At 44.3% G+C, this 15,798-nt stretch overlaps 1 protein-coding gene across 1 annotated transcript in view; it reads right to left on the bottom strand.

The window, feature by feature from the left end:
• The window catches only part of LOC137342003 (adenylate cyclase type 1-like), a 259,297-nt gene that overhangs the window by 39,229 nt on the left and 204,270 nt on the right, over positions 1–15,798 (bottom strand). The window lies entirely within an intron of this gene.

Here is a 15,798-nt window from a genome sequence, read left to right on the forward strand (position 1 = left end):
GCTTCTCCTGCTCTGCCGCTATAACTTTGGCAGAAACCCCTTTCACACGCGTAAACATACGTTTCCGCTGAACTTCCGTTAAGGTTATGGTGGCGGAGCGGGAGAAGCACTGAGGAAATTCCTGGCCACTTGCGACTGAATAGATTTTCTAACCCACTACTGCTGCATTTAATCACAAAACTGTTTACCAACAATTTACTTCATTTTATTTCCCACATACAGCATTCACAAAAAATCTCAATATCGTAGACAATATTTTGATGAAAGCTCCTAAATAAAATTAATTTATAATTAAGGATCTCATGATTATTATTGAGGAAGGTACTTCCTACATTATATTTTAATTAGATGTTCTTATTTATAGTGTTCTTTAAATTTACACAACTGAGGTAACTATTGTTTGAGTCACCCTCACGTCATGGTGTATTCTACTCACCAACTCATCTGACCAGGGTCCACAGAAAAATATAGGAGCTAGTGAGACTTTAGAGGCTATGACACTAGACCAGAGAGGTGAGAAGCGGCAGTTAAACTGTGGCTTAATGGGGAATTCAACTGGCAATCAGGAACCAGGTTTGTTGCTGAACTGTTCAAGTTTGTCTTCTTTGAATGCGATAGCACAGAGTTTGAGAAGGACACAGAATGGGACATAGCCAATTTGGGAAAAAAAATCAAGTAAAATTTCCATGAATACCGGAAGGGGAAAAGAAAATCTAATAACTGCTCAGGCAGATTTGAAAGGGTTTTTTTCATTCTTTTGTTCAAAACCAAATGCCAGAGCATGTGATTAGAACTGCTTTCTCGTAAACATTTTTAAATGATATTTATTGCATTTATATTGAACGTCCATCATTCTGAACCCAACTGGCACATCATTTTTGGAAAAAATCAGCCAGCAAATTCCCAAGACTAACTTGAATTTGTGATTTATAAACTGCAACTTAGGTAAGGGACAGTGTTAACCTGCATACCTCATAAAATAAGGCTGAATTTACAGTGCTTCCTGGTTAATGCCATTTGCTAGTGTCAGAAATGATTGCTTTGCTGCACCATAGCCAGTTAGAATCAGCACATATCATAGGTGATATAAAACATTCCTTAAAATCTGCACTTGCCTTCACATACGTTAAGGTTCCACTCAATTATGTCTTAAATGGAATAAATTATGCAATGAAATGGAACAAATGATGTAAAGAAGTATGGATACAATTCAAACCAATTACATCAGCAGTAGTACAGTTCACTGGAAATAGGAAGCTTGGCAATACAATGAAATATAAAGAATTCAAACCATTTAATACTGAGAACCATACAAGTTTCCTGTTGGTAACTCAGGTTGCAGCCTTACTTTAAAGGGGCAATGTCTTCACAAATTGTTTGGCAAACCGTTCAGATTAAAAGAAAAACAGTTGATGCTGGAAATTTGAAATCTGAAATTTGAAGTGCTGGAAATATGCCAACATCTGATAAAGGAAAAGACAGGTTTAAGACAATACTTACTCTAAGTGCAGTCGCAAAAATGATTTATAAGGTGGCAGGATCACCTCACTATTTCGGCACAATATTGACCTTTTAGTACATCCCAGCATCTGATTTGCTTTACTCACTGCCGCAGAGCACTGTTGCGACAGCTTCAATTTACTGTCAATCAGGACCTCAGAACTCTTTCATTTTCCATGCATATTATTTTCTTTCCATTTAAGCAATGGTGACAAGAGGAAAAACTTTTTTACACAGCGAGTGGTCAGGAGCTGGAATGCACTGCCTGAGGGGATGGAGGAGGCTGATTCAATCATGGCCTTCAAAAGGGAACTGGATAAGTACTTGAAAGGAAAAAATTTGCAGGGCTACAGGGATAGGGTGGGGGAGTGAGACTAGCTGGACTGCTTTTGCATAAAGCCGGCGCGGACTCGATGGGCCGAATGGCCTCCTTCCGTGCTGTAACCTTTCTATGATTCTAATAGAGAGCTATGCATTATTTTTACCATGATTATAACTTCTCAAGAAAATGATTTAATAATGAGTTTTAATGTAACATCCATCACTGTCACATGTTTGCTAGGGGAGCCTCACAATATTACCCCTTTAGTCTGTTCCCAAACAGGTTTGAACTCTATTATTTAACGGCAATTGATACTAGCTCAATTGCTAAATTTAAATCTGAGATAGATAGCTTTTTGGCAACCAAAGGTATTAAGGGATATGGGCCAAAGGCAGGTATATGGAGCTAGATCACAGATCAGCCATGATCTTATCAAATGGCGGAGCAAGCATGAGGGGCTGAATGGCCTACTCATGTTCCTATGTTCCTATTTATTATTGGAGCTAACATTAGGTGGTTGCTGTAGCTGTTTCTGTAGAAACCGGCTTCACGGGAATTCTTACACTTCAAAAGTTATTCATTGGTTGTGAAGCACTAGGGATGTCCAGAGGAGGTGAAAGGCACTAGATCAATACAAATCTTACCTTTTGCTTCATATTTTCACTTACTTTTAGCTCTTCCAAATTAAGGATCAGTGTTTGTTGAGTAAATTCACTACTTGATGTGGCATTGAGCCATACTGACTTGGAATGTCCGAGGTTCAATCCCAGGTCTGCGCAGACCAGGTCAATCTAAGCTTGGGCGACAAGGGGGGCACTACAACTGGCTTCAGTGTTACTCCCAGGTGTGGCGGGGGAGTGGGGGGGGCGCGGAGGGGTGGAGGGATCAGCAAGGATTTCTCGTGCTAATTGTTATCCAATGATTGCTGCTACAAAAGTGTGACTATCTGGTTAAAACAGCATTGAACTCTGTGCAATTCTCCCTTATGGTTGAATAGCAAACTCAGTCTCACTGTCGAAGCACAAACCAGAAGAATGGTCACTTTGAGGTAGTGAGGGGCCGCTGACACCTGTGGAACTGTATACCAGTATGATTTATTGGCTTGGTGAAAAAGAGAAAACATTTAGAGGTTAAAAATAAAGTAAGAGCAAATCCTACTCTGTCACCAAGTATCACAAGGGCAAGTTTTGCTTGTGTGAAAGATAAATCTAATCAAATCTTAATCATCACATCATATTATAGGAATAGAAAGTGTTTTACAAATTGTCCAATGAAAAGGTTAATCACTTCTAAAAACTTTAGCCGTGAATTTATGTTATAGTTTACAGTCTACTTAAAGGTCATTTGTGCATTAAAAATTTTGAATTAAACCCCATAATTAACACAGTAAAGTAGGAATTTAGTGCTTTACAAAATGAATTATCAGGTAATTTGAATTGAGTATCTTTGAATTAAGAGGAATAGGCTGTAATTGTGTATAAATGCTTAGTGCATTTGTCTGAACTGCCTCTGATATTTTAGCAGAGACATTGACCTGTTTCAATAAATGGGTTAATATTGCTGTTCAAATAACAGAGAGGAATTTTAAACATGGTAAGTATTTACACATAATTATCCCACAGCACAATTTCAAGGTTATTGCGAATAACAAATTCTTTCAAAAGTCAAAAACATGATCGTTAAGAGTAGTCACTTAGGGGGGAAATTTTAACCTCCCCCAGGATGGTTAGGAGGGGTTAAAATTTCAAAAATCTGAAACCAGACCCCAACATAAGAAATAAGAGCAGGAGTAGGCCATACAGCCCCTCGAACCTGCTCCGTCTTTCAACCTCTTCTACCTCAACTCCACTTTCCTGCCCTATCCCCATATCTCTTGATTCCCTTAGTGTTCAAAAATCTATCGATCTCAGTCTTGAATATACTCAATGACTGAGCATTCTCAGCCCTCTGGGGTAGAGAATTTCAAAGATTCACAACCCTCGGAGTGAAGAAATTGTTCCTGATCCCGGTCCTAAATGGCTGACCCCTTAACCTGAGACTATGACCCCTCGTTCTAGACACTCCAGCCAGGGGAAACAGCCTGTCAGCATCTACCCTGTCAAACCCTCTAAGAATTTTATACGTTTCAATGAGATCATCTCTCATTCTTCTAAACTCCAGAGTGTATAGGCCCATTCTACTCAATCTCTCCTCATAGGACAACCCTCTCATCCCAGGAATCAATCTAGTGAACCTTTGTTGCACTCCCTCTAAGGCACATGTATCCTTCCTTAAGTAAGAAGACCAAAACTGTACACAGTACTCCAGGTGTGGTCTCACCAGAGCCCTGTACAATTGCAGCAAGACCTCCTGACCCCTTTGTAATAAAGGCTAAAATACCATTTACTTTCCTAATTGCTTGCTGTACCTGCATGTTAACTTTCTATGATTCGTGTACAAGGACACCCAAATCCCTCCGACCACCAACATTTCTTAGTCTCTCACCTTTTAAAAAATATTCTGCTTTTCTATTCTTCCTACCAAAGTGGATAATTTCACATTTTCCGAACTCGCCTCCAAACGCGCCCACTTCCGGTTTTAACAGAGGCGGGTTGGGGACAGGCGATTAACCTGCTTTTGAGAGGCGGGTCAGCTATTTAAATATGTTATTGAGGCTGTGCGCCTCAGATTTTACCAGAGTTTTACTTCTAATGGCTGCGGGAAACCCGGCAACTGAAGGGAGGCAAGAACGGCTGGATCCAGCAGGTAAGTGCCTTTCCAAGGCTGCCTCGCAAGTGAACCTGTTTCCCTCCCTGGGATCCCGCGTTCCTCCCCCCAGTCTAACCCCGTGCCACGAACTCTTCCCCCAGCTCGGACCTCCATGATCTCCGCACCCCCCCCCCCCCCCCCCCGACTTTGATAATCTCCCCCCACCCTCCTCCTCAATCTCTCCATCCCTCCCTCCCCTCCCTCTCCGCTCCCCGGCTGCAGCCTACCAGCACAGGCCTTTGGGCCTGACAGCCAGCCAGCCTTTCAATCTGGCTGGCTGCTGGCTGGGAAATGGAGAAAAAAGTTTAAATGAGGTCCTCCCCTCCCACCATTTCCCTGTAAATATCGGGGTCTTACTTTCTGAATGCTACAGTCATCCAGATTTAGAGAATGACAATAGACTGAATTGTAAAGCAATTTTTTTTTAAGTTTGTGTAACTCAAGTATGAAGTGTATTAGTGTCAGCTTCACTAAGGTGGTAGCACTCTCATCCCTGAGCCAGAAGATTGAGAGTTCAGGTCCCACTCCAGAATTACAGCAAGGCTGACACTTCATTGCTGAACTTAGCAGGGGTGCTGCATTGTTCGAAGTGCCATCCTTTGGTTAAGATGCTGGTGGGGAGTCCTGAACACTGGGAGTGCATATTGGGAAATTATGGGTGTGCTCACTATGATTTTCCGACCATTCATTTTAATTGATGGGAGCACACCAGGAATTTCCTGAAAGGTGGTTTTGCTGGGAAAGACTCCTACCAGCTGCACAATGTTGTAAAATCACTCTTGACAAATGGAAGCCTTTTTTCTTTAACGAATTGTCAAATTGCAGAAGTGGACCACTTGGTGGCACCAGAATTCTCAAATCAACATTCAGCTCTTGATACATCGTGGAAAAAAACACAGTAAAAGGGCCTTTCATCAAAGACCATTAAATCCCACATATATTTTAATCTTGCAATGTTATAGTTTTTTACTTTTGCAATCAATTCTTCATTACTCTTATTGCACATGATTATATTGCTAACAAGCCTACTTGGGGGAGAGGGGAAATAATCCTACTCAATAGGGGATGTATCGGGTGAGGACAGAATGAGGCTCAGCTGTGCTGACCTCCGCAGTCAAGGGAGAACGAAAGAACTTGCATTTATAAAGCACCTTTCACAATCTCAGGACGTCCTAAAGCGCTTCACAGTCAATGAGATAATTTTAAAATGGAGTCACTGTTGATATAAGAAATAGCAGCAGGAGTAGGCCATACGGTCCCTCGAGCCTGCTCTGCCATACATAAGCAAAAGTGGCAGCTAGGTCCCATAAAAAATAATGAGAAAATGACCAGTTAATCTGTTTTGGTCGTGTTGGTAAAGGGATAAATATTAGCCAGGACAGCAGAACACCCATGCTCTTCTTCGAATAGTACCATGGGATCATTTACAAGCCTTTCCACCATCTACAAGGCACAAGTCAGGAGTGTGATGGAATACTCTCCACTTGCCTGGATGAGTGCAGCTCCAACAACACTCAAGAAGCGCGACACCATCCAGGACAAAGCAGCCCGCTTGATTGGCACCCATCCACCACCCTAAACATTCACTCCCTTCACCACCGGTGCACAGTGGCTGCAGTGTGTACCATCCACAGGATGCACTGCAGCAATTCACCAAGGCTTCTTCGACAGCACCTCCCAAACCCACGACCTCTACCACCTAGAAGGACAAGGGCAGCAGGCACATGGGAACAACACCACCTGCATGTTCTCTCCAAGTCACACACCATCCTGACTTGGAAATATATCGCCGCTCCTTCAACATCGCTGGGTCAAAATCCTGGAACTCCCTTCCTAACAGCACTGTGGGAGAACCGTCACCACACGGACTGCAGCGGTCCAAGAAGGCGGCTCACCACCACCTTCTCAAGGGCAATTAGGGATGGGCAATAAATGCTGGCTTCGCCAGCGATGCCCACATCCCATGAACTAATAAAAAAAAATACACCTTAGCAGACTGTTCCTCTGTTTAATGTCTCATCCGGCATCTCTGCCAATGCAACACTCCTTCAGTACTGCACTGACATGTCAGCCAAGATTACGTGCTTATAGCTTGTCAGTGCTCACTGTTTGGTCTTGCACATGAAGAATGTTTATGGGAGCAAGATAGTGGAAGACTGCAGGTGCCTGTGGAACCATACAACTGGAGGAATCACTGATTGGAGGAGAAAAAGGGACGATTGGGAAAAAAAATGAACTACAAGCAAAATTTGAGACAAGAAGGAAATTTCTTTTTTCTTCCCTAGTCATGAATACGAAGAATAGATTCAGAGCTAAATCAGTCAATGCTGTATTCAACCACACCCAAAACTTTCAGTTCAAACCTCCAGAAATTAAGCTGAATGTACACCATACACTCCTCTGATTCTACTCCTGGAGTATTGGGAACAGTTCTGGGCAATGCCATCCAGGCCCTAGAGATGGTGCAGAAAAGAGCAATGAGGCTGATTCTTGATCTTAGAGTGATGACCTATAATGAATTCTGGATCAGCTGGGCTCTTCACCCATCTCAGCGAGGACCTTTTATAAATGTATATAAGGTACTTACTGAGATAGAGGAAGTAAACCTGAAACGATACTGTCAAATATGCCAAGGTACAAAAGGCAACAGGTTCACAGCAAGTTGAGGACAAATGCCAGCAGATTTTTTTTACATAAAAAGTGATCCATAGCTGGAATGGGCTACCATAATGGGTGGTTAAAGTCATGATGCTGGATTCATTTAAGAAATGATTAAATGGTGTAACGGGAAGACATTAACTTTGATATTCTGGAGGAATGAGATTCAATGGGCCTTCATCTTCTGGACCTTTCTTGTGACCTTTAAAAAAGAACTAGATGAATATCTGGCTAAGAACAGGATTGGATGTTCTGATTATAAGAGCATTCTCTACACCACAGCCTGACACTCTAATCACTAAATTACAGAGATAGGTGGTTTGGGGCATAATAAAAGAAAACATTTTATTATGTACAAGGTCTCACTTGAACCTTTTGATTTGTGTGAAAATCCTGCCTCTTAAATTTCTCCTTACTCCATTTCTTTGTTCTGCATAATTGCTTCTCTGTTTCAGTTATTACTTTCTTCAGCCCCTCTTCAGCTTCCTAGTCCCCTTTTGCCTAATCTGAGTACTTACAAGCTGCATCTCCTCCCTTTTCTGGTCTCTCCACTTCTCCACATATTCTTTCCTAGCTTTATTCCTTATTTCATGATCTCCAGCTTCTCTGTGGGATTTCTTCTGCTCAGGTTTCCTGTAGTTCCTTTTTTCCAAACAATGCATTTCTGAAATCCCAAATATGGTCCTTCGTTCAAAATCCAGGATATCTGAGCCTAGGATATTGACCTCTGACCCCTGATCTCTCATTTTCTGCCCCTCTGGGTCAGCATTTCTGATTGGTACCTGCAGGATTGAATCAGAGACGTGCGCTGATCCAGATGATGGCTGCAAGATTCTCATAACTCCATTATAATCTGGGACCTACAACTTGTGGCAAGTTACTTTTCTTCCCCCTTTTTTAAATTCAGAGAAACAAATGCATACAGTTTTATTAAACATTACTTATAGGAGAATATTCTGGCACATTAGGATTGTTAGTAGAGGCTGGTAATTGTATACTCTCAGGGATCAGGGTAAATTGGTGGTATCGCAAGGGTTACATTTGGCCCAAAAGGTCTATACCGGTGCTTATGCTTCACACGAGCCTCCTCCCACCTTACTTCATCTAATCCTATCAACATATCCTTCTACTCTTTTCTCCTTAATGTACTTATCTAGCTTCCCCTTAAATGCATCTATGCTACTCACCTCAACTACTCCATGTGGTAGTAAGTTCCACATTCTAACCATTCTTTCAGCTTATCTGAGTAACTAAGGTTAAGATCAAGATTTTTTTTGAAAACTAACTCTTCTTCAGAGGTCCACACCACTTGCCTGGCCTGGACATCCCCTCCTCCCCATCTTCCCCCGGTGTAGCCGAAGTCCGCTGGTGGATCAGGGAGTATCTACCCTCACCTGGGATGATCTTCTTCAGGGTCCTGTTCATCCACATAGGGGATCAACCTCTGTCTATAGAAGCAAAATCCTAAATATCTTGGAGGCATTCAGGGTTTTGCTTGTACAGATGGGGTTTGTTCCCCTAGGTGGATTAACAGCGCCTTGCTTCACTCTGGAGAAGATCATCCCAGATGAGGGTAGTTGTTCCACTTTGGTAAAGGATCAAATAGTAGCTGGGCTGATGCGAGTTTCATTTTCATAAGTGCATAAGTAGAGAAAGGGACAAATATATATTGTTATGATTCTGAAGCTGCTAGGAATGTTAACGTCATGACAAGGAAAACAACTGGTCAAGGATGAACGATGTAGAATGCAAGGCTATATAGATATTTTGGAATTTTAATTGATTCACTATCCCCTCTCTACCCAACATCATACAAACACTGTCTTGCATCAGTAACACTATCAAGAAACTAGTCAATGGGTAAAATGTTATAGAGCATGAAGTACCCTTTGTGCCAGCACTAATGTATCATTGGATCGAGTGCTAAAGCAAATAGAAGGTTACCTGCAAAGTAGGTGGAGATGGTATTTTCACTTCCCCAGGTAAGCTCTACTGCATAGTTAGTGTTTGTTCTATGCAAAGGATAGAACATCAGAAAATAGATGACTTGGCTTTCTTTGTGCTGGCACCATAATTTTCCTCAGCACTCAATTGGGCAGGAATGGCACCTCCAAGTTCCTGGTTACAGGGTTTCCAGACGAGATAGAGAGGGGGATAAAAAAGGAGGGTGGGTTGCAATATTGGTTAAAGAAACAATTACAGCTGTGAGGAGGGATAATACGTTAGAAGGATCATCAAATGAGGCCATTTGGGTTGAACTGAAGAACAAAAAAGGGGCAATCACACTACTGGGAGTGTACTATAGACCCTCAAACAGGCAGAGGGAGGTGGAAGAGCAAATATGTAGGCAAATTTCTGAGACGTGCAAGAACAATAGGGCAGTAATAGTAGGGGATTTCAACTACCCTAATATTAACTGGGATAGAATGAGTGTAAAAGGTATAGAGGGCGCAGAATTCTTAAAATGCATTCAGAAGAACTTTTTTAGCCAGTACATAGCAAGCCCAACAAGAGAGGGGGCAGTTCTGGACATTGTTTTAGGGAATGAAGCTGGGCAGGTGGAAGGGCTATCAGTGGGAGAGCATTTTGGTGGTAGTGATAATAATTCAGTTAGATTTAACGTAGTTATGGAAAAGGACAAAGATAGAACAGGAGTAAAAGTTTTCAACTGGGGAAAGGCCAATTTTATTAAGCTGAGATGTGATTTGGCAAAAGTGGACTGGAAACAGCTACTTGAAAGTAAATCAGTACCACAGCATTGGGAGGCATTCAAGGAGGAGATAGTGAAGGTTCAGAGCAAATATGTTCCCACAAAGAAAAAGGGTGGGATTCCCAAATCTACAGCCCCCTGGATGTCGAGGAGCATACAGGGTAGGATTAGGCAAAAAAGGGAAGCTTATGTTAGATGCCTAGAGCTTAATACTGCAGAAAGCCTAGAGGAGTATAGAAAGTGCAGGGGTGAAATTAAAAAGGAAATTAGGAAAGCATAGAGAGGGCATGAAAATATATTGGCAAGGAAAATCAAGGAAAACCAAAGATGTTTTATAAATACATAAAGAGCGAGGGGATAACAAAGGAAAGAGTAGGGCCTATTAGAGACCAAAAAGGTAACCTGTGTGTGGAGGCAGAAGATGTGGGTATGGTTCTTCATGAATACTTAATGAAAGAGGGGGATGATGCAGACATTGTAGTTAAGGAGGAGGAGTGTGAAATTGTGGATGGGATAAACATAGTGAGAGAGGAAATATTAAAATGTTTAGCATCTTCGAAAGTAGATAAATTGCCAGGCCCGGATGAAATGTATCCCTGGCTATTAAGAGAAGCAAGGGAGGAAATAACGGAAATAACCATCATTTCCAATCCTCTCTGACTACAGGCGTGGTGTCGAAGGACTGAAGGACTGCTAACGTTGTACCGTTGTTTAAAAAGGGAGAAAGAGATAGATCGAGTAATTATAGGCCAGTCAGTCTAATCTCGGTGGTGGGCAAATTATTGGAAACAATTCTGAGGGACAATATTAATCGTCATTTAGAAAGGCACGGGTTAATCAAGGACAGTCAGCATGGAATTGTTAAGAGAAGGTCATGTCTGACTAACTCGACTGTATTTTTTGAGGAGGTAACAAGGAGAGTCGATGAGGGTAGCGCGTTTGATGCAGTCTACATGGATTTTAGCAAGGTCCCACATGGCAGACTGGTCAGAAAAGTAAAAGCCCATGGGATCCAAGGGAATGTGGCAAATTGGATCTAAAATTGGCTGTGTGGCAGGAAGCAAAGGGTAATGGTTGACGGGTATTTTTGTGACTGGAAGGCTGTTTCCAGTGGGGTTCCACAGGGCTCGGTACTAGGTCCCTTGCTTTTTGTGATATATATCAATGATTTCAACTTAAATGTAGACAGCACGATTAAGAAGTTTGCAGATGATACAAAAATTGGCCGTGTGGTTGATAGTAAGGAGGAAAGCTGTAGACTGCAGGAAGATATCAATGGACAGGTCAGGTGGGCAGAAAAGCAGCAAATGGAATTCAAACCAGAAAAGTGTGAGGTAATGCATTTGGGAAGGGCAAACAAGGCAAGGAAATACACAATAAATGGATGGATACTGAGAGGTGTAGAGGAAATGAGGACCTTGGAGTGCATGTCCACAAATCCCTGAAGGTAACAGGACAGGTAGATAAGGTGGTTAAGAAGGCTTAGGGGATAATTTCCTTTACTAGCTAAGGCATAGAATATAAGAGCAGGGAGGTTATGCTTGAACTGTGTAAAACACTGGTTAGGCCACAGCTTGAGTACTGCATACAGTTCTGGTCACCACATTACAGGAAAGATGTGATTGCACTAGAGAGGATACAGAGGAGATTTACGACGATGCTGCCAGGACTGGAGAATTTTAGCCATGAGGAAAGATTGGATAGGCTGGGGTTGTTTTCTTTGGAACAGGAGGCTGAGGGGAAAGTTAATTGAAGTGTACAAAATTATGAGAGGCCTAGATGGAGTGGATAGGACCTATTTCCCTTAGCAGAGAGGTTAATAGCCAGGGGGCATTGATTTAACTGGCAGAAGGATTAGAGGGGAGTTGAGGAGAAATGTTTTCACCCAGAAGGAAGTGGGGGTCTGGAACTCACTACCCTAAAGGGTGGTAGAGGCAGAAACCCTCATCGCATTTAAAAAGTAGCCTTGTAGTTTACAGCACTTGAAGTGCTGTAAACTACAAGGCTACGGACCAGGAGCTGGAAAGTGGGATTAGGCCGGATAGCTCTTTTTCGGCTGGCACAGAAACGATGGGCCGAATAGCCTCCTTCTGTGCGCAAAATTTCTATGATTCTATAAAACCCATCTACAGTTGTAAGAGCCACAAAACAGCCATGAGTCTTTGTTTTTTTTAAAATGCATCACCATCTGTCCTGGTATATTAGACATTTAGGACAATGTTTTTTTCTTTAAAAAAAAACAAAGCATTTGGGTGCTTACTTTTTACTCTGTGCCTAACATCCAGTTTCCCACAAGTCCTGGTGTCAACCAGCCGACTGAAGGGAATAAAAGCATTATTTTTTCAAGGGAATTTATTGAAGGAGGGGAGGAGGTGCCCTCTCCGCACCATGTATAAAATATCATAAACTGGTTTTACAATAAATGGGTTTATGATTTTGTTACACAGCAAATCGTACCCTTGGTAAAAATGATAGTTAGAGCTGATTGAGGAATGAAAATACCATTTTTGTTTTCAGTACAAATAAAATTTAACATCAATAAATTAAACAGAATAAATTAAGCAGTAATGCTACAGATAATCTTATTTTGTTTTATTTGGATGAACACTTTAAAAACTGTCAATAATATTTTATTTCCCATTTTTCTGTTCTGACTTGTAATGTGCAAACTCTTGTTCATATCTGAAAATAGACTTGGCTGCATGATTTTAAACAACATCAGGTGATGAAGAAATAAATGTCCTGATTGGACATCTTGGGGGAAAATATTCGATAAGGCCTCTTTTCGGGCGTGGGTAGCGCGATCCGCTAACACCCTGCGCCCAATGGCCCCTATGCAGGCAGCACGTGTATTTCACGCTGCCATGCTAATTACCATGTTTAACCACCTCTTAAAGGTGCAGGTGCACATTTTAAATGGGACATGCACAGTCCAGTGAGAGGAGGGAAAGATGGCCGTAAGTATGACAGGACCGGCGTGAAAGCAGGCCGCACGCTTCTCCAATGATGCACTGGAGGCCTTGGTCGAGGGGTTGACAAAAGGAGGGCTAACATGTACTAACAGGGTGGCAGAAGACCCTCCAGACCCCAGCTCGGCAGGCATTGGGAGGCTGTGGCCCAGGAAGTGAACGCCAGGAGCACTGCATCATGCACGTGGGTGCAGTGCCGAAAGAAGTTCAATGATTTGACACGAGTGGTCAAGGTGAGTGATTGCAAGTGTCAAGTAACACAGCCAACCAACTGCACCACTGCTCCATGTATCACACCCCCCCATCACCCACCCATCAACAAACACTGCCCATCCATACGCAATGCACATCACCCACACACCTTGCAGGATACTCACTGACACACTGTCCTCCGACTTGCAGGAGAAGGTGGCTCATAACAGCCGGCAGCAGGAAAGAACTGAGGGTGGACGGGGATGCTTACACATCCTCAACCCCCTAGAGAAGACAGTACTTCGGATCATTGGGTGGGCCATCGCTGCAGCCGTGACAACATGCCGTGCTGGAGGTCCTGATGAAGGAGGTCTCTGCATATCTAATGCCCCTTCTCGTTTCCCACATCTCCCTTCTCCCATAATCTTTTCTGACTCACGTGATGCAGATGCTGTCAGCACACATGTCTTACTTGCTCCTCTCCCTGCTCCACAACTCAACCTGTTGAGTTGCAGATACCCAAGAACACGTGGTGGCACCGTCCGAGGAGGAGGAGGAAGAGGAGGAGGAGGCGGACACCGAAGCCACACCGTTACTCGATCTGACACTTGCTTCCACTAGCTCAGAGACTGACACTGCATGTCATTTAGAGGCTAGTTTAGGGGCGGGATTTGCATGAGGTGAGACACCGGGCACAAATGCGCAGGAGCAGGGGCGGGGGGAATGGATACCACAGGTGCCAGCTTGCTGGAGGGCGAGGTCACTCATTAGTTCTGCTGCAGAGGAGTCAGATGAGGACTTTGATGGGCCAGGCTACAGAAGACGGCTGATGGGCGTACACCACCAAATGCTTGGGGCACTGGAAAGCCTGCCAGAAAGCCTGCGCACAATGAGAAGGGGCATGGAGGAGTCCAGTTCCAACTTGGCACAGGGCTTTGCGCAGAGTTTGGAGCCTATCCTTTCCAAAATGGAACTGGTGGTCACCTCCATTAGTGCACCTGTGGAACCCACCATGGTGGCCAATGTCACGGCTTCTATTGCAGCACATACCGATGCGATCAAAGGTCTGCAAGCTACGGTTTCCGTTCAGACTGCTGCAATGGAAGCTCAGACTGCTGCTATTGTGGCTTTGGGGACCACTGTGGAACGGGGATCCAGGGCGTCAAAGAACTCCAACAAATCGTTCGCCAGCTGATCACCAGGATTGCTGTGGCGTCGCCCTGGGAGAGTGGCAGTGGCACCATGTCCTCTTTCAGGACGACAGCATTCCTGCTCCCACCCCTGCCACTCCGCCAGTGCCCTTGCTGTTGCCTCTCGGCCAGCCAGACCACACTGCTGCAGCCCATGCTGAGATGGTGCAGTCTGAAGCCGGGCCCTCCCAGCCCAGAGCTGCTCTAGGTCGTCCTCCGAGGCGATCTGCAGTCTCCCCATTGAAGGCCAGCAGCCTCCCACCACCCATGCTCCAGCCACTGGGGAAGCACCTCGTAGGAGCACTAGGATAGGTAAAGGCACACGAGCAACAGGCATGAAGGCAATGCACAAGGGTGAATAGTTCTGTTCTGTTTCCATAATTTCATTTATTCATTGATAAATGTGACTTTGAATTTGCATTTGGTGATGGTTTTTATTTGTGCGACGAGCTGAGGGGGAAAACAATGTGCAGTCAGCTGAAGTATAGGATTGTTGGTGAGTTGGGGGATGTAGTTGACATTATTGATAGCAGGTATGAATTAGGCCAGCACGCAGAGTCCTTGCAGACAAGGCGTGTGGTTCCTGCTGCACCCTTGCGACTTCCTCCACTTCCTCGACTGGGTCCTTCCCCTCCTCCTCCTCAGCTTCTTCCTCCTCCACCTCCATCTCTGGCTCAGGGTCTTCTCCGATCATTGGTGGCAAAAGCTGGTCCCTCATGAAGGTGAGGTTATGCGGCATGTAGCATACCACCACAAATTTACCCATCCGCTCAACGGAGTACTGCAGGGCTCCTCCAGACCAGTCCGGGCAGCGAAAGCGTTTTTTGAGGAGGCCTATGGTGTACTCCACGATGTTGCGTGTGGCAGCATGGCTCTCATTATAGGCCTGCTGTGCACGTGTGTGTGAATTCCTGACCGGAGTCATGAGCCACGGCGTGAGGGCATAGCCCTTGTCACCCAGTAGCCAGCTTTTGACTTGCCGAATCGGGTAAAAGATAGCTGGCACGTTGGACTGCCACATGACAAAGGCGTCGTGACTGCTCCCAGGGTAGCGGGCATCGACCTCCAAGATTCGATGCGTGTGGTCGCACACCAGCTACACGTTAAGGGAGTGGAGGCCCTTTCGGTTGACGAAGACGGCCGAGTTGATATGCGGGGCTCGCAGGGCAATGTGCGTGCAGTCAGTGGCACCCTGCATCATGGGGAAGCCAGCAATGCAAACGAACCCCGTGCTCGCTCGTTCTGCTTGTCTCTGTCAAGAGGGAAGGTGATGAACCTGTTCCTCATCTGGTACAGTGTTTCTGTGACCTCCCTTATGCAGCAGTGCACTGCATACCGCGTGATGTTGCACATGTCGCCAGCAGAGGCCTGAAATGATCCTGAGCCGTAGAAATTCAATGCCACGGTGACCTTCACAGCCACAGGCAATGCTGTCCTCGCCCTGCTCTGAGGCTGCAGTTGTGGTCTCACCAGTTGACGAATCTTGGTCACGGCTTCCTTGGTGAACCT

Source organism: Heptranchias perlo, chromosome 2 (genome assembly GCF_035084215.1).
Source record: "Heptranchias perlo isolate sHepPer1 chromosome 2, sHepPer1.hap1, whole genome shotgun sequence".
In the NCBI taxonomy this organism is placed as follows: Eukaryota; Metazoa; Chordata; class Chondrichthyes; order Hexanchiformes; family Hexanchidae; genus Heptranchias; species Heptranchias perlo.